The sequence below is a fragment of the Wolffia australiana genome, chromosome 6 (genome assembly GCF_029677425.1).
Source record: "Wolffia australiana isolate 7733 chromosome 6, ASM2967742v1".
NCBI classification, from domain to species: Eukaryota; Viridiplantae; Streptophyta; class Magnoliopsida; order Alismatales; family Araceae; genus Wolffia; species Wolffia australiana.
The window spans coordinates 3832141-3849503 of NC_135840.1; the positions used below are offsets into that span (position 1 = coordinate 3832141).

The window sequence follows — 17363 nt, forward strand, 5'->3', positions numbered from 1 at the left end:
TCATGATCCTCAATAGCCTATATGTCCACCATCACGCATGTCACCACTGGCCTTGCCACTCGCCAATGTGTATGTACCTCCATCTTTTCCCCACTAGATAGCGTAAATCCATACTAGTAACCCACTCCACGCTCATTGGCACATATCTACAAGCATCACCATCAAAATAAGTGGTGGTATTGCATTCATCTTCTTCACTCCTTCGCGCCAATGCCATCAATCATCACGCGACTCCTCCGAAGGATCAAATAACACAAAACTCAATTGCAATTCCAGAATTATATTATAATTTTTTATAAATTAGCTAAAAATATGAAAACTATTTTCTCATTATATTATAAATATTTTAAATTATTTTTATTTCTTCGATTTATTAATTTTAATTCATGAAAACATATAAAATCCTAAAAATAATATTTAAAATTAGAATCCAATTATTCAATACTGGCTTCCTGTGGATTCAACCTTACTCTCTCTGTGCACATAGAGTACATTATAAATACATAATAACCCTTATATTAAATATTAACCATAATTTCTGGTTTACTGCCTATTTAAGATGTTTTATGGGCTACTAGTAATATCATTCTACTGAATAGATTAGTACTCATATTTTTTGACCAAATTTCATTCTCTAGAGCTTGAATAAGAGTGATAATTTTGTGATTATGATCATATTTCTGTAGAAAAATGACAATGAAAATTTTGTGATCGTCTCATCATCTGAGCTAGGATATCAAAGGTTTGTTGACAAGAGCCAATGTTGAAACAAAGTTGTGATGGAGGATGACTAAGAAAACACAAGATGGTAAAATTAATGGCAACCTAGAGTTGGATAAATCATGCCATAAATATGATAAAGGCAAAATTAGGGTTGTTAACTGTGTTTTTGGTTTTTTGAATTTAATCAATAATATGGCTAGCCAGTTATGAGTTAGGATTTTCTCCACACTCAACATTTATCAGGAATTTAATAATATGTAAATGGTGATTTCAAAGGTCAGACAAGATATTAATATAAAATAATAAAGATGATCATGATAAGTGATAGTTTTGTAAAAAGGGAATAAGGAGGGATAAGAAAGATGGAATAAAATGATCATGATGGCATCAGAAGGGTGATAAGAATCTCTGTGTGTGTGTGAAGTTTGAATGGTGGGATGATAAGGAAAGGTGATATGGCCATCACTCATTGAATAATTAGTACTATCCCTCTCATCTCACCATCTTAATCGCATCACTACCTCGTAACCTATATGTATCTCCTCTCATCCTACCCAAAAAACTATCTAGAGATAGTTTAATCTCAAATATACATTCCTTGTGGGGCAACCCATACTCATTCACTATCGAGAATTATTAAGTAACAGTTTATAATTTTTTTAAAATCAAACAACGACATAATTCTCACAATTTAAACTTATTGGTTTTCTGGGTTGGGAAGATGTAATATTTGCTGATCTTTATTTATAATTAGCTACATTTTTACTTATATTAGAAACTATAGAGTATTTTATCAAATCCTCACAATTTCTCTTCAAATTTTGCGTGCTTTGAATCCATTTCTCACTTGATATCGAGTTAAATATCACAATTATTAGCATTAGCAATTTTTTAGTCCCATTTCCACTTATAGATTCATATCAATTATGTTGAGATTTGATCTTCAAATTTTTGCTTGACTTTAATAGCCTATGCTCAGTACTCAAACCTCCAAATTTAATAACTTTTTTGTCTTTTCAATCCTCTTTTCCAATTTTTAACTTTTATAATGCTGAGATCAATTTCTTGGTCAACTTCTTACCTTTTATCAAACATCTTAAATTGTGTCTCCTTTTAAAGAAATAAGTTGGAAACTTGATATTAATTGCATGCCTTCTTTAAATATTCCCATAGTAGTATGATAAGTATCCTCTCTATGTCTTTCTGAAAATATAACCTTTATTATATTGTATTAATGTTTTCTCACTCAATTAATCTAAAGACAATGTTTGGACAATTCGATGTTTTGTATTGTCCATAGATTTTATTCTTACTAAAAAACTTAAATATAATCACTATCTACAATCTTTATACAATCTAATTTATGAAGATATAAAAAATGAAAAAAAAATTATTGGTAAATCAAATGAGTTGAGTTGTTCAACACAAAGGCATTAGTTGGGTTGCCAAATAATTGTTTGACATATTTGTAATTCAATTTAGATCTATTTTCATTAAACTGGTGATGGCTCACACCATCAAGGATCATTGACGACGTCGTCCGTGCTGCTCGCCATCGTCATTGACAGCCGGGTGAAGATGCTCGATTATCGTATTATGATTTCCATCATTTTGTTACTCATATTTTGTGTTTTTTCATATCTGTCGGTTTGTTTTCGTCGCATTGCGATCCGCCCCGGTTTCTTGCTTCTGTCGTCATGGGGAGGGGTCCTTAGTCATTTGGACCCCCTCCCTTGTTGCCCTTGTCTTTTCTTTTTACATTTTAATTTTACCTCTATTTGTAATGCGGGGCCCATTCTATAAGTTCTCCCTAATGGACCAGATTTTCCCTTTGTTGACCCACTAAGGGGGCCCATTTAACCTCCCCCTTTATAAGGGAAGAGGGGGGCACCCTCCTTAGACCAGGAAGAATTAAGTGTTTGTTTTTTTTCTATCTTGGTCTCACCCCCTTTGTTCAGAGAAGAATATGATGGAAACAGTGGATGGGAAGAAGAGGAAGAAGGAGGAAGAAAGGAGGGGGAAGGAGGCAGTGAAAGGAAAATTGGGGAAGGATCATGGGATAGAGGGGTAAAAACTCGATCCCACATCGGTGACGCGGAGATGCCTGCCCCCACCTCTCCAACTGCCAGCCGACTCTCCTTACGCCGGTCCCGGCCACGGCCAATCATAGCGGCCGCCTGAACCATCCTACCTTGACCCAACCAAGTCGCACCGTCCGGCCCAAGCCAGAGCCACGCCCTGCTACTCCGCCCGTGTTGCCCGCTCACGTCGGACGCACGCATCGGCCCCTGCACCGAGCTGCTCGCGCCACACTACTCGCAGCACTTCGTCAATGTAACATGCTCACGCCTGCGCTTGTGTCGCATTGCCACTGCGCGACAAGGAGTTGTTGCCCAGCCGTGTCGTCGGTGCTTGAGATGCACCGCCCGCGTCTGATCGCTGTCTGTGCTGCTCGCGCCATGCCGAAGGTACCCGCACCCATGCCTCGTTGTCTATGCGCGTGTCTATGCCTTACCACACACGACATCGCCTTGCCCCATGCCCGCGGTCGCCACGCCCGTACCTCGGCCACGTCCCTCCATCCCCAAGTACCGCCAACAACTCCTGCGCTACGCCGCTAGTCGAGCCGCCGTTAGCTCTCCGGCGCTTCTCCGCCACACCCGCTCCGACCGCCACCGACTGTTGACAAATTCTGCACCACGAGTCCCGCGCAGACAAGGTACGCCGTCCTCTCCCGTCACTCGTTTAACTATCACTTGTAGTACGCTTTTGTCTTGACTCCACCGCGCTTAGGCTAGGTAGGTGAGAGAGGCAATTGAGAGAAAACCATGAAGCAAGTGAGCGTCTTACCAGTACGGACGAGTCCGTCCGTCACGTGTGAGCTCTACAGATTGATTCCGTTCGGCCGTAGACATCTTGTCGCTCCAACGAGGTTCGAGGCAACCGTCACAGTCACCCAGCAATCCAATCCAAGCTTGGAGCTTGGCGCCTCTCTCGAGTCGGAACCTGCACGTAGGATGCATTGCATCATAGTTACATCAGCCCGTTAGGGTTTATCCGTCATACGATGACACCGTCGACGATCGATACCACCATCTATTATTGGTACTGAGCCATCATACTCGGTGCCGATCGAACGACGTCCTAGACAACGTCGGCCATCAACTGGATTAGAGTATTTTTTATTTATAATGATATAAATATTCGTTCAATTCTTACAGTTATCTTTGTTTGATTCAACATAGCTTGATGGAGCCAACCCTTTGAAAAGTTAATCCTAGCTCTGTATGGATTCAGAATTTTATTTTTGATCAACAAATTATGCATCAAAACCACCTAAAATTTAATCACATCAGTCGACTTACTCCTTTGTATCATCTAGAGAATGAGGGGTATCTTGGCACCCCATTTTATGCAACTCATTCATAGAACCTAATGATTGGGTTAAATAAACTTTATTTGGTTCTTAAACGTATGAAATATACCAATGATGAACTTAAATTTGGGGGTTTAAATTTCTCCAGGATAATTAAATTATTCAAAAAAATTAATCAAAACTTGACTCTTAAAAATATGATTATCGATTGGCAAGCAAGGATCATCTTCATAGGGAGTAATAATTAGGGAATTGATGAATTTTAAAATAGTAATTAGGGGATGATATTTAATAATATAATAAATAGAGAGAAATATGATGGTGAGATGATAACCTGATGAATAGTAATAGTAGATATAGGTGTCAAGATAAGGATGTTACAAATAGTACAGAGACGAAGGATAAAATGGACATTCATGGATGAATAGATATTGATAAATATATCCAGGTAAATGGATGTGGATGGATGGTGTGGATAGATGTATATGGATGCATCAATGTTTCTAGATTCATCTCAAGTGTATAAGAATATTTCTGATATTTTCAGGACAAATTCTTAAAGGACCTCATCATCAAGATCCAAAACCTCGCACATCAGCGATGCAATAATGTCTATGATAATCTCAATTTTAGGGGTTTAAATTCATCGTTGGTAATTGAGATTTTTTGATAAAAATATATTTAACTGTACTTAAGAATACTTAATTAGTGATGAGTATGGATCATATACAGGGAATGATGATTAAGGAATTAATTTCTTATGCTAGTAATGATCAACGGGAGGATAGGTGAAGACAAGATCCAAGGATATGAGCTAGTGATATCGATTAAAAAATACGTAATTTATATGTTTATTAAACTTAAAGAAAAGAGTAAGTGAATGTGACAGACACGATAATGAACAATGGTATGAATGAGGATAGTGGTTGGATGTGGAGTGGTATGATGGGGAGGATAGAGAGGCTAGAGAAGAGAGTAAAATCAAAGTGAAGGTACAATGATAAACCCTAACTACGTTAACTTTGATGTCGGGAAAGAGACAACGTAAAGCGAAGACACTTACCTTAGATCCTTATGTTTTTCCAGAATCACAGTGATTTACGAGTGCCAGTAAGCTCCCCCTCTTCTCTAATGCGTCTCCCCACACCCCTGGGACACCAAGAACACTCTTGATGGATCTCAAAACTCACTATCTTTCAATCAGCCTACACATGTGGGAAGCATTCAAGATGAATTTCATAATGATCCAGACCTCTATTTATATATCAGAGGATACGGATATAAAGCGGAGGGGAAGATGAAAAAGTTATGAGCGTTTGAATTTGTGCCAATCCTAGCCCTTGGTTTCTGTCTCTCTCCTCGTCAGTGTCCTTGTTTTATGTGCCCATTAAGAAGTCAAAATGCCTTAGATTACACATTTTTTCATATTCCATGCTGGAACCTTTCGTATTCCACGCCACTTGTACAAGAAAAAGGACAAAGAAAAGGAAAAAAAACAAAAGAAAGAGCATAAAATAAAGAGTTTTCTCGAGGCTGACTGATTAGTCCTAACTAATGGGTACAATTTGATTGAGAGTCGTTTGTAAGGATAGTTAAGTACCAATCAACAATTTAATTTCCTTACTAGTAGTATTTTAGTAAGAGTCGATCCCTCAGGGAGCTAGGTAGTTAGTTAGAAAGATTTTCAACTGTTATTGCAAGTTCAAGATTCATATAACCTTTTTTGTAAAGCTTTTAGTGATTATGAAGGTAAATGTTCAATTAAGAAGGACGATATGAATTTTACCAAGTGTAAAAGAATTTCCGTAGAAAGTTTAGATTGAAAATGATTTTTGAGAATTTTTTCAGAATTTTTTATCGTCTCTAGAGAGAGATAAAAAATTCTGAATTAATTGAATGGAAAAAAGAAGAGGAGAGAGATAGCGCACAAGCCTGGGCGCTTCCGCCACTGCTTGTGCGCTGGGCTTCGCCGCTCCGCCGCGCGCGGAGGTCCTCTCACGTGCTATGGACCAAAACGACGATATCTGGAGTTCCAGATATCGGTTTGACACGTGTGAGTAGGCGTTGGAAAGCTTGAGACGTTGGCTATCTGCCTAAGTATAGCCAAGAAGCTTAAGAGAATTATAAAAGGAGATAGGGTGGAAAGAACAGCGTAACCTTTTTGTCACACCACAAATGGCCCAAGATTGTTGCTCCAACTCCCTACCAACTGGCTTCAAGATCCAGGACGCTTCTAGAAGACTCCTTGCACCTTCTGAATGAAGATGGACCCAGGAACAAGCTCAAGAAAGACACAAAGTAAAGAAAACAATACTCAATTCTTGGATGCCCTCAAAGAGGGTGAGGGGGGCCCTTTTATAGGGGTACATGTGTTTGTTTCAGTCATTCTTGGTGGTTGGATCATGGATGAACGTCCAGGATTGATTTCTTGAAGCTTCAATCCAAGTGAACAGACCCCAACCAACCATATTCTTTCCCCCCAGGTCGAATTTGGAGGGAACAGAACAAGTTGGTTAGAGTTGGTTAGAGTTTGTTACAAATCATCTCTAGCCCTTGGATTTGGGCTGGAATGGATGGATGGATGGGTTCCACCTCATGGATCCTGGCCTGGATCTCGACCTTGGGCTCTCATCCAACCAGGATCTGCCATCTGGAGTCACCCCCATATGTCTTGATCAACCTGGAAGCCTCCAAGGACATTCTAGAAGGTCTCCTTCAAGCTCCTTTGCACCAAGCCTATCAATTGAGTCAGCTCCACTGGTCAGCGTGTATCTTTTTTATCTTTGCTCCTTTTGACTTGAATTTTTGTCCCAAGCTTTCAGACTACTTTCTTGACTTTCCCATAAATTTTCATAATTTTATGACCATGAAAAGTCAACATTGACCTGAAAAGTCAACACACTAGGGAAATCGTTAGATTCATATCCCACTTGACTCAATGAGTCAAGTGGGGGTTAGAAATATCCCTCAAATCCAATTAAGAGTAAATCCAGAACTGTTTAACTTGTGAAATTCATGTCAAATCATTGATGGAAACACTAATTAAGTAGAAATGTAAGTTTTTTCATCTTTAGGGTAGTGAAGAGGCATGATCTCATTACTATGCAAAAACAAGCAGTTTTGGCAATGATGTACTTACTTTTAGAAGATATAAGATGATTAATGCATGGAAATAACTACCCTTATTTGAGTTTATCACTGACGTGGTGGCACGCCAGGGCCGCCATGTCACCCTCTTTCTTATATGAGTGGCTGTGAGCATGCCATGTCACCCTATGCCAAAAAAAAGCAAAAAATACTTTTAAAATTCATGTTAAATAATATAAAAGCCCAAAAATATGTGTTAATATATATTTCAATTTAGAAAAATCATATCTTTCCAAATTTAATGTCAACAAATTCAAGAAAAATCATATAAAAGCCCAAAAATTATATTCTATTAGAATCTATTGTTAGAAAATTCCAAAATTTTATAAAATTAAAAAAATTATTCTAAAAATAGATTTAATCATTTTAAGCTTGATAACATGCAAATATGAGTGATTTAATGCAAATATACATTTAAATATGATCATATTAAAGCACAAAACATGCATGTTACCAGCCTGATAAATTAAAAGGTCTCTACATCCTTATCTCCCATGTTAGAATCCAAGGCACAAGAACATAATGAGACATAGTGAGTGGTTTCATTTACATGTGTCTCATTGTGAAATGTAAACTAAATCTTTATGTGGCTATAACTATCATAAAAATGTAATCTCAATTTGGGATAAAAACTGATATATTGATATTCAAATTCATGAAAATATGGATTGTTTGTACTTGAAAATTTTAATTTAACGTAGAGAAGATTGCAAGAAACCTAAATAATTCATCAACCAACATAAGAGTGTGAAAGTGTATACACAAAGGAATGAAGGCTGAAGACTCCCCTTGGGCTAGAGCATAGAGATCTAACATGCCCTGATCGATGTCAAGAGCATCACAAGAAACCAATCAAGTATTTGGGTGAATACATCCATCATTTGATTTAATAAGGCAACATGTGGTGTGGCGATGACAATATGGAGCACTTTATCCAAGATATCATGACAACCAATCTTAATAATAGTCTTGGTCTTCTTGTGAAATGTGGGATTTGTGGTATGATTATGGTAGCCTGATTATCACAATACATAGGCATAGTTGTCTGAGTGACACTCAAGTTTTCCAAGAGAATGTAGCCGTATTATCTAAAAAGCCTTCTCAACCATAGCACTATGATTCAACTTCATCACTTGAGCATGTAACTGCCTTCAGTACTGGATATTTCCCCCAATGTAAGCGTAGTAGCCAGTGGTTCATTTGTGATCATCCTTGCGTCCATCATATCCATTATTGGATTATGGCCCTGCACATAGATGATAGTGATGCTACTAGAGAATTCCATTTCCTGTGGATAGGACTAGTAGCGCCCTTCCTAGTTGAACTCACAATGTGCATGCCTAAACTTGATAAGGACACCGATAGTATCCATAGATCAATTAGTAACAATAAGATAAATCAATTTTCCCAAAAACTACTACCGGCAATGAGCATCCTCCAGTAGTGCTGAATCATTATCCTGAACTTTATATGAGCATCTGTTGGAGATGATAAGGTTTTCAGTTTAGGAGCCTTGTTTCTTGGGGAGATCAAGAGTGAAGATTAAGCTTTAAGGGCATTTTAGTAAAATAATTTAATGTGTGTTTTGATGAATGTTCAAAGTGATGCATGCCTGAATAAGGGTTGTGATCAAAGCACAATATGTCCTCAGTCAACTAGTTGACTGATTGTAAGTGAAGATAAACTAGCAGTCTTAGTTATTTTAAAAGGCTACTTAGTTTGACCATAGGGTGAACAAGTCAATTAATATCCAATGATGATATCTTGATTAAAGTGATACGGTAGACATACCTAAAATTTTCAGATTTTTTTCAAACTGAAATCCTTGTCATAATGGCTAGTTTTTGCTCTCAATACCTATAACGTATTTATGGCAAAATAGTAAATATAAAAATTCAAATTAAAATGATTAATGTTTAATATTGTTTAATCATAATCAATACGTAGGATTGTGGGAATGTTGATAAATTATCACTATGCCCTTTCAGATTTCTAAGTCCATATATACAGTTTTGATCTCTAATTTCAAACCCCTTTCTCCTGGCCCTTTCAAAATCGCAGTCCAAAATCCAGATGGATCTTTCAACCCCTGCAGCAAATTTCAAGCAGTTTTTTAGCATTCTTTCAAGAGAAAAATTATTGCTAACATCAATCCAAGTCTAATCATAATCAATTAAAAGGAGCGAAGACTGGCCTCCAACTATCCTCAACCTTGTGATAAGTTTGACCTCTTTAACATAATTTTTATATTGATTTTGAGATTTTTTTCAACTCATGAATAATTGAAAAACATCCATACAAATCCAAAGAACTTAGAATCACATTTTATTGTTGAGCTTTGTAAGAGTTACAAGGGTTTGAACTTGCAGGCAAAGGAATTGGGTGATAAACTAATAATGTGGAAAGATTGTTCTCTAGAGATTTATCTGATTCATTTTTTAACATTTTTTTGTGAGATAACAGTTGTGCAAATTTGTGTTACAAAAGTGTTTCATGTAGAATCTTCTCACTTGGTGTAGGAATGAAAAAATTGGTGTAGAGTTTTATGCACCGGAGGTCAAACACGAATCAAAGAATTTCAACCAAAGAGAAATGTGGAGGCGAAGATGAATTCAAGAATGACCACATTTATGAATTTTTATCTCAATTAATAAATTTGTGATCTAAAAATAGTCATTTTGAAACACATGAAATTAGGCCATGTCTTGAATACTACTTGAGGAGTTGTCATACTAAGTGTTGTTGAGGAGAAGATATAGTACAAAAATATATTGTTCTTGCTAGATCTTTCTATTCATTCAGGTTAAGGCTTTGGGGGTCATAAGAAGAAGGATTTGGGGTAGGGAAGGTCCAAATCGTGCGAGCATTTTTTTGTGCATTTGTGCGGTGCAGTGCGAATTTTGCACACTGTACCGCACAAAATATTTTCACACTACACCGCACACCGTGTGATGGGGGATCATCGCAACGACACCGCCATGGGGCGCGCCCGACCTCTCCGAGCCGCTCGCGCCGACGCCCGCGACCCCGAGTTTAGATACTCGGCGTAAGTCTCCTTTTATTATTTTATGATTTTGTTGTTGGTGATGAATATTCGGACGGCCAGGTGTTAGGCCACGTCCCCCCCCTTTTTTCCTTTTTGTCCGTCTCATTATTTTGAGTAACAAGGAGGGTCACGTCAGGCGACGTACCCCTCCTCCCCCCCCCCTTTTTGGGCTCTAGGCACCCTTCCTCCTCCCTATATAAGGGGAAGGCATGCCCCAACAGCAAGGGGCCTTTTGAAACCCTGAATCTCGTAATGTCTTTTTTTTTCTCTTACGCCCGTTTCTTTTGAGTGAAATTAGGAGGGGGTCTTCCTCCCCCCGTCGCCCTACCCAGGTCATTCGGCTGCCTCTCCTACCGCCCGCCTAGCCACTACCGACCCTTCCAGAGAATCCAGTCTCTCTTCTCGGTCGTCGGTTGCCTTCCGCTGAAGAATCCGGCGAGGGGTTCCGGATCGATTCTCTTCAGGCTGCGCCAGGAGTTTGTTGCCCACCCTGCCCCTGCCGATCTGTCCAGAGCTTACTGTCTCTTTTCCCGGCCAACGTCCTCTTTCCGCTGAAGAATCCGGCAGCAGATCCCGGGTCGATTCCCTCCGGTTACGCCAGGAACGTGTTGCCCGCATTGCCCCTGCCGTCCTTCCAGAGAGCATCGCCTCTCCTCTTGACCGTCGACCATCTTTCCGTGGAAGACTCGGTCGCAGGCTCCGGATCGACCCTCCTCAGGTTCTTGCGGGGAGATTCCGACCTACACGGTCGTTCTTCTGTGATTGCAGGCGGCCATAGCCGTCGGGTCCGCCCAGGATTCTCGGGTCCCATTTATACGTTCTTCCCCGAGCGGGACCGCACCGATCGATCCCGACGTTTCTTCTCCTGGGAAGCCTCTTCCCGCCGGTCCTGCCTACCCGTGCTCTTACGCGATCAGCGAACGATCTCCCGCGCCCTGCCGGTCGCCCAGGCCCTCACGGCCAGCACACTCCTGGGCTAACGCCTTATAGCTCCTGCGCCCCGTGAGCACGTCCGCGACTCGACGTCACCCGCGTGCACCCGGCGCTCTTAGTCCCGCCTTTCCCGCACCCTTCGTGCGCGGACGAATTCCTGACGGGCGCCTCCCATCTCAGAGTGAGGGCGCTCTCTCCCCGGTCTTCCCAGGTTGCTGCAGCCTCCAACGTGCCGTCTTGCACGCTCCACGCCCCGTGCAGCCTTCCTAGTCAACCACTGCCATATCGAGGTTCCTTCTCTCTTCCCCGCCCATTTTACAGTATTATTACATTTTGCAGTGCTGTCTTCTGCTATCAGTTCCTTGCTGCTTTGTGTTGTCGAAATTGCGATTAGGCATAGCCACCTACGTCGAGTGGTTGGGTTTCCCTTGCGATTGACGACCCGATTACAGCCAGAGAGGCTGAACTCTTGTGGGTCGTTACGGGCCTCTCTCGACGGGCACGATCGTGTGATCTAGCGGGTCACTTGGAGTCTTTCGGTTCTAGTCGTCTCCTTGGAGTCTACTGGTCGTCGGCCCCTGTCGCCCGTCCTCGTCACTCTAAGAGGGGACTTTTAAACGTGCATTCATCCGCTTTATTGGCACGCATCATTGTATCGCTGTGACGTAACACGAGCCGTCGATCCCCGCGTTACCGTGTTACATCACGGTGCAAGAGTTGGTGCGGTGCGGTTTTGTGCAGTTGTGCGGATTTTTTTTGAAGGGCACCACCCCTTGCTGCTCACAGCCCCTCCCTGCCGCCAGCCGCCCCCTCTCTCCAGCATTCCTCCACCCGCGACCCCTCCCCTCCCCCCCCGGCCGCCACCACCCCCCGCCGCCCTCCACCCCCCGGCCACTGCCCTCTCCCCAGCCCTCCTCCGCCCACTGCCCCCCATTCCCACCCCCTGCCCCTCCTCCCCTGGCTGCCACCCCCCCTCCCCGCCACCCGTCGATCTCTCTCCCCCCCTCCTCTGCCCGCAGACCCCCTTCCATCCCCCCCCCCACCCAACACCCCAACTAGCCACCCGCACCCCCAGCTCCACCCCCTCCTCTGCCCGCGGCCCCCCCACAACGGCAGACCGCACACCCCCCGGCCTCCCCCGCCGCCACCCCCCCTCCCCGCCACACACACACCCCCCACCCACCCGCCCTCTCTCACAAATGACCACTAGCTCTCTCCAAACCTCCATCATCAGCGGCCTCACCTTCCTGCTCGCCACTGACGACCGCGCCCCACCCTCCCCAACGCCGATGAAGAGCCCCTCCACCCCCGCGCCCCCCGCGCCGGCCGACTCTACTTCCTCCACGCCTTGTGCCAGAAACGAGATCTGCCAACGGTGGTGGCCAGAGTGGCCACTGGCGGTGCGTTCACCACCTTCGCCTGCGCCGTCTTCACTGGCGTCGTCGTCTGGGCGACGTGGCGGCGCCACCCTGGCTGGCGACAGTGAGCTGTGTGAATTCGTGCGATGTGCGGTGCAAGTTTCCACATGAAACCGCACCACACATCGCACAAGCCCTTTTGTGTGTGCAAAAATTTGCACTCCCGGTGCGAATTTTTGCACCGCACTGCACGACCTTCTCTACTTTGGGGGCCAAGTTGCAATACATCAAGCAATGTCTTTCCATGGAAGATTTTGAGGGTTGAGGGCAACACAGCTTCATCGACTTATTCCTTTCTTGGTATCCTTGTTCAGCCCTATTTCCATGTGATTTGCTTAGGGGGACTCATACAAACTCGATTTGGGCACATCATCACCTCGAGACGGACACCCCCAATTAGCCTAAAGTGTCTAAAAAATTTTAATTGTGTCTCTGATTCCTCTACCTCATGTCCTATGTAGAAAAAACCTAGGATAATTAAAAACTATATATACAGCTAGAGAACCCAACTCATCCCCCACTTTTAGGTTATTCCTTAGCCCCTTAAACTAACAAAGAGAATATTTCATCTAATGCACATCTTGCAAGCCCAGTTTTTAAGAAAACTCTGTCCCAATTAAGTACTATGGTGTCCTTAAATCATGTATAAAAAAGTGTCTTTTCATCAGTGTAATCTATGAGGATTACCTTGCCACCTGATGTGGTCAGAAATTCAGGAGGTGATGCAAATGTAATGAGACTGTTGAAATCCAAGCATGATGACTTTTCTTCTATCCATAGAGAGGGTGACAAAGCAAACAAACTATAGAAGACTCCCCTACAGCAACATGCCTAAGAGATTTCTCAAAAATAACATACTCATTCTGATGTCGGACGTCGTCAATGATGTTTTCCGACGCGTAATTCACTAAAATAAATGTAACTACGTGATACAAAAAGACCTAGGTGAAATGTACGTGCAGGGCCGACGAGTGGGGATTCGCCGAGTTCTGAACTCCGGCGTCTGATGACGATGATGGTCACCTTCTGACCCTCGTCGGAGCAACGACGGTGACTACAACGCTGAATGGAATAATTATGTAGGGGCTCACACGTAACAGACGGGCTTGGCCCGTACCGAGGAAGACGCTCAATTCGTAGTTTCTCTATAATTTTCTCTGACCTAATCTAACCCGAGCGTGGTGGAGTGCAGTCGAGACTATACTGAATAAAGTAGTATAAATGTCGAGCGAGGGGAACGGCGTACCTCGTCGGTGGACTGCTCGTCGTGCATAATCTTTGTCGATGTCGAGGAGTCGGGACGAGAGGTTCATCTGTAGCTGTACTCATCGTCAAATTCTTTGGCAATGCAGCAGTTGGTGCACGTTGGTGAGTGGTGATGATCCGAGAAAGAATCCAGCGTAGCTCAATTGGCTACTGGCACAGAAGCAGTAGGGGAGGTCAAAGGTAGGTGGCATCACGGCTTGAACGACCGACCGAGATTAGGAGGTGTGTCCTTAAGACAGATCGGAGCGACGGCATCAGGCGTCGATCACGAGCAGTGGTAGGCTGTTCGAGGGCAAGATATCACAGTGGTGCGTCATACACCGCAGTGGGTAAGATGCTCGCCCAAGCAGGCACATCACCGGATGTGCCTAATGAGGGAACAACGCACTAGCGTGCAGGGAACCCAGGGCCAGATCGCATCTGGCAGAATGGGCACGTACAGATAAGACCACAGATTGCGCCGAGCGCGGCCGAGGCTAAAGAACCCGTCGATTCACATCATCGTTAGCGGGCAATCTAGTGCAGGGATCATGACAGAATGATTCTCTGGCTCGACTGTGGACTAGATATTCAACTGGCCACGACCACGAAGGGATGGGGGAAGGTCGGGTGTTTCACCCCACGAAATGCTAGTAGATCGCGGTATTTCCTTCCCCTCTACGCGGTTGAGTCAAAAGTGCAAGGATCCGAACGTTGCTATGATATCGTGAATTGCTCAACGGTCAGGTGCGCAGCTGAGGCGAACTCACAAGGCGCAATGACGTTGTGCGTTTGTCTGAATGACAACGTCGTCAGTCCACCGAGGGATGCGACTCTTCAACCCATCAAAGGAAGAACTACACCTGTATGATTGAGGTAGTGATCGCAACCTCCTAGCATCCGGCGGCTATGACGGAGGATTCCGACCGACAGAGGAACTACGAGCAAGATAATACCACGAATGATCTTTTCTCCCTTCTCTTGATATCGGATTCTCCTCACACTCTTGTTCTTGCTTCCTTCTTCTTCTTCCTTCCTTATCTTCATCCTCTTCCCTTTCTCTCTTGGGATGAGATCTGAAAACGTGGAATAACTGCCAACAGCTTGAAATTTCCAGATCTGTTCTGAACGTGGTCCCATCATGGCCTTATATAGGGCCATGATGGGCCCCTTACAAGGAGTCCAACAAAGGGGCAGTCCAATAAGAGACCTCCCCTCCATTTTACAACATAAAAAAAAAAATTACGAAATCAAAAGCTATGAAAATAAAATGATACAGACGGGAATGAAAACATGATGACACGGACGCATCACAACGAGTAGGGTGCACTCTTCATGACGAACAAAACACAGAATTTAAAACGGCTAAAAACTGAACGAAAACAAAGATACGGATGCGGCCACGCTTTACCCGGGGTATTTAAACCTGGGCGTCTTCACAGACGCTTTGGCGTGCCGGTAAGGCTGGACACACACAGGTGGTGATGCTGATGACGACGAATACAACTCCACTGATGATTCGTTGGCGTCGGCTGGATGCACTCCATCACATTCAAATCACCATAAATAAAGGTATTAGAGACATCCAGCTGATGAAGAGAACAACACTAATGGACAACCATGGAAAGAAAAATGTGGATTGAGTTCAGCCAAACCCATGAGAGAAGGTTTTGGTGTAGTTGATGACATAGGCTTGAGTAAGGCCGTGAGCAACAAGATGAGTTTTATGACAAGTGATAGAACCATTAAGGTTGAACTTCAAAGTGATGTCCAACTTGCATATCATAATGTTGGCATAATTAGGATTAGGGATATAATTTTAGGTGTCCAGGATGAAAATGAGCATAAATCTCCAGCCCATGGCAGATTTGGATGTGAGTGCTCACAGGGCCTCGATATATGTCCTCATTTGACTCAGATGCTACAAAGAAGGCAATATGTGGAAGGTGGGATGAAGGAGATCATACGAGATGAAATGAGAAATGTTGAGTACATGAGTGTTTACCTTTGCGCACAACAACGGGAAGATGGAGGTCAGCTATAGGTGTGAAAAGCCACCTACATACGCTTTACGCCCAATCATTGCATCCTCTGTCTTACTGTGGCTGATGGCACAGAGTTAGCCGTTACAGATGGAGAGGACAGAGGAGAGTTAAAAGCAATAGAAAAGGTGGAGGGAAGATCTAGATACATCAACCGAAGGTGTGGTTATTGAAGTCATATGTATAGGTGTAGGAGAGATAGATGAGGAATAGGAAAGAATGATGAGGGGAGGAAAGCCAGGGGATGGAGAAGGAAACAATTGAGAAGGCAATAAGGAGGAAGAAAAATAGGGTAATGCCATCAAACATGGCAATGATAATGAATAAGATCAAAGGAGGCAAATGCAAGAAAGCCATCACAACTTGGATAAGAGTAACACTAATGTTTGCCAAGTTGGTAGTTCTTTCACATAATTTTGTTGAGAGAAATCCATGGTAATTTATTTTAAATTTTAGTAAAACAAGGAAGACCTAAGTGATGATACCATAAAAGGGAGGAAGAAGTAGCGGAAGTCACAAAGAGTGTGTGAAAGCCTGTAGAAGATAAATTTGACATGAGTTTGTAGAATCCGGAACCATTCTTACACTTGAAATCAATCCTCTCTATCATGCTCATATTCTCAAATGTGAAATGAAATGAAACAAATGTAAGGGAGCATTGTGGAGAATGGGTGATTAAATGCCAATTAATTGTGTTTTTAAAGTTAGACTTGTGAAAAAAATTGTAAAACTTCCATTTATCAAAAAATTGAACGATAGGAAAAGAAATGGATTGATCCGCAGGGAGGCAACAGTCAAAAAAATCTGAATTCATATTATGATTAAAAATGAAGAAACGATAGAATTACTCATATGTAATTTCTTTTTATGTTTTAAAAATATAATAGGAATATATATAATTTTGGAATTTTAATTTTTTGTCATAGATATTCAGGAATCAAATCTATGACCTATTTTTTAGGTAAAATGGAAATCGAATTGCAGAAAACAATGAGATTTTATGGAATTTATTTATTGCATTTTTTATACTTTTAAGAGAAACAATAGAAATGAAAATCGATGATTCAGATGAATATTTTTTTGTAAAATTTTAGGGAAAGATATAGTAGATATGGAATTATAATGTAAAATAATTGAATTACAAATCAAGAGAGAAAAATTAGAGAGAGTGACCTAGAGATAGAAAGAGGAGAAAATTGGCGGGGAAATGAGTTTTAAATGGAGTTTGAATTGAATCTTTCAATCTAGGAGAGTAGATGTGATGAAAAATAGGATAGGATGCTGTTTTTGTTTTTTAATCTTTAACTGGAATGAAATTTAATGCTCTTCACCATTCAAAAACTTCCAAAGGCATGTATATTTTGCCCATGCATTGGCGTTTCAAAAACATTCAAGAAAGAATTAAAAGATGAAGAAGAAACTTACAAGATCAA

The 17363-nt window shown here is 42.2% G+C and overlaps 1 long non-coding RNA gene across 1 annotated transcript; it reads right to left on the bottom strand.

Moving 5' to 3' along the window:
* Positions 1–2631: 2631 nt before the first annotated feature.
* Positions 2632–6485, bottom strand: LOC144704537 (uncharacterized). Its single transcript, XR_013581833.1, has 2 exons — positions 5163–6485; positions 2632–3729 (listed from the first exon to the last, which is right to left on the bottom strand). It is a non-coding gene; the product is annotated as an uncharacterized LOC144704537 (long non-coding RNA).
* Positions 6486–17363: the final 10878 nt, after the last annotated feature.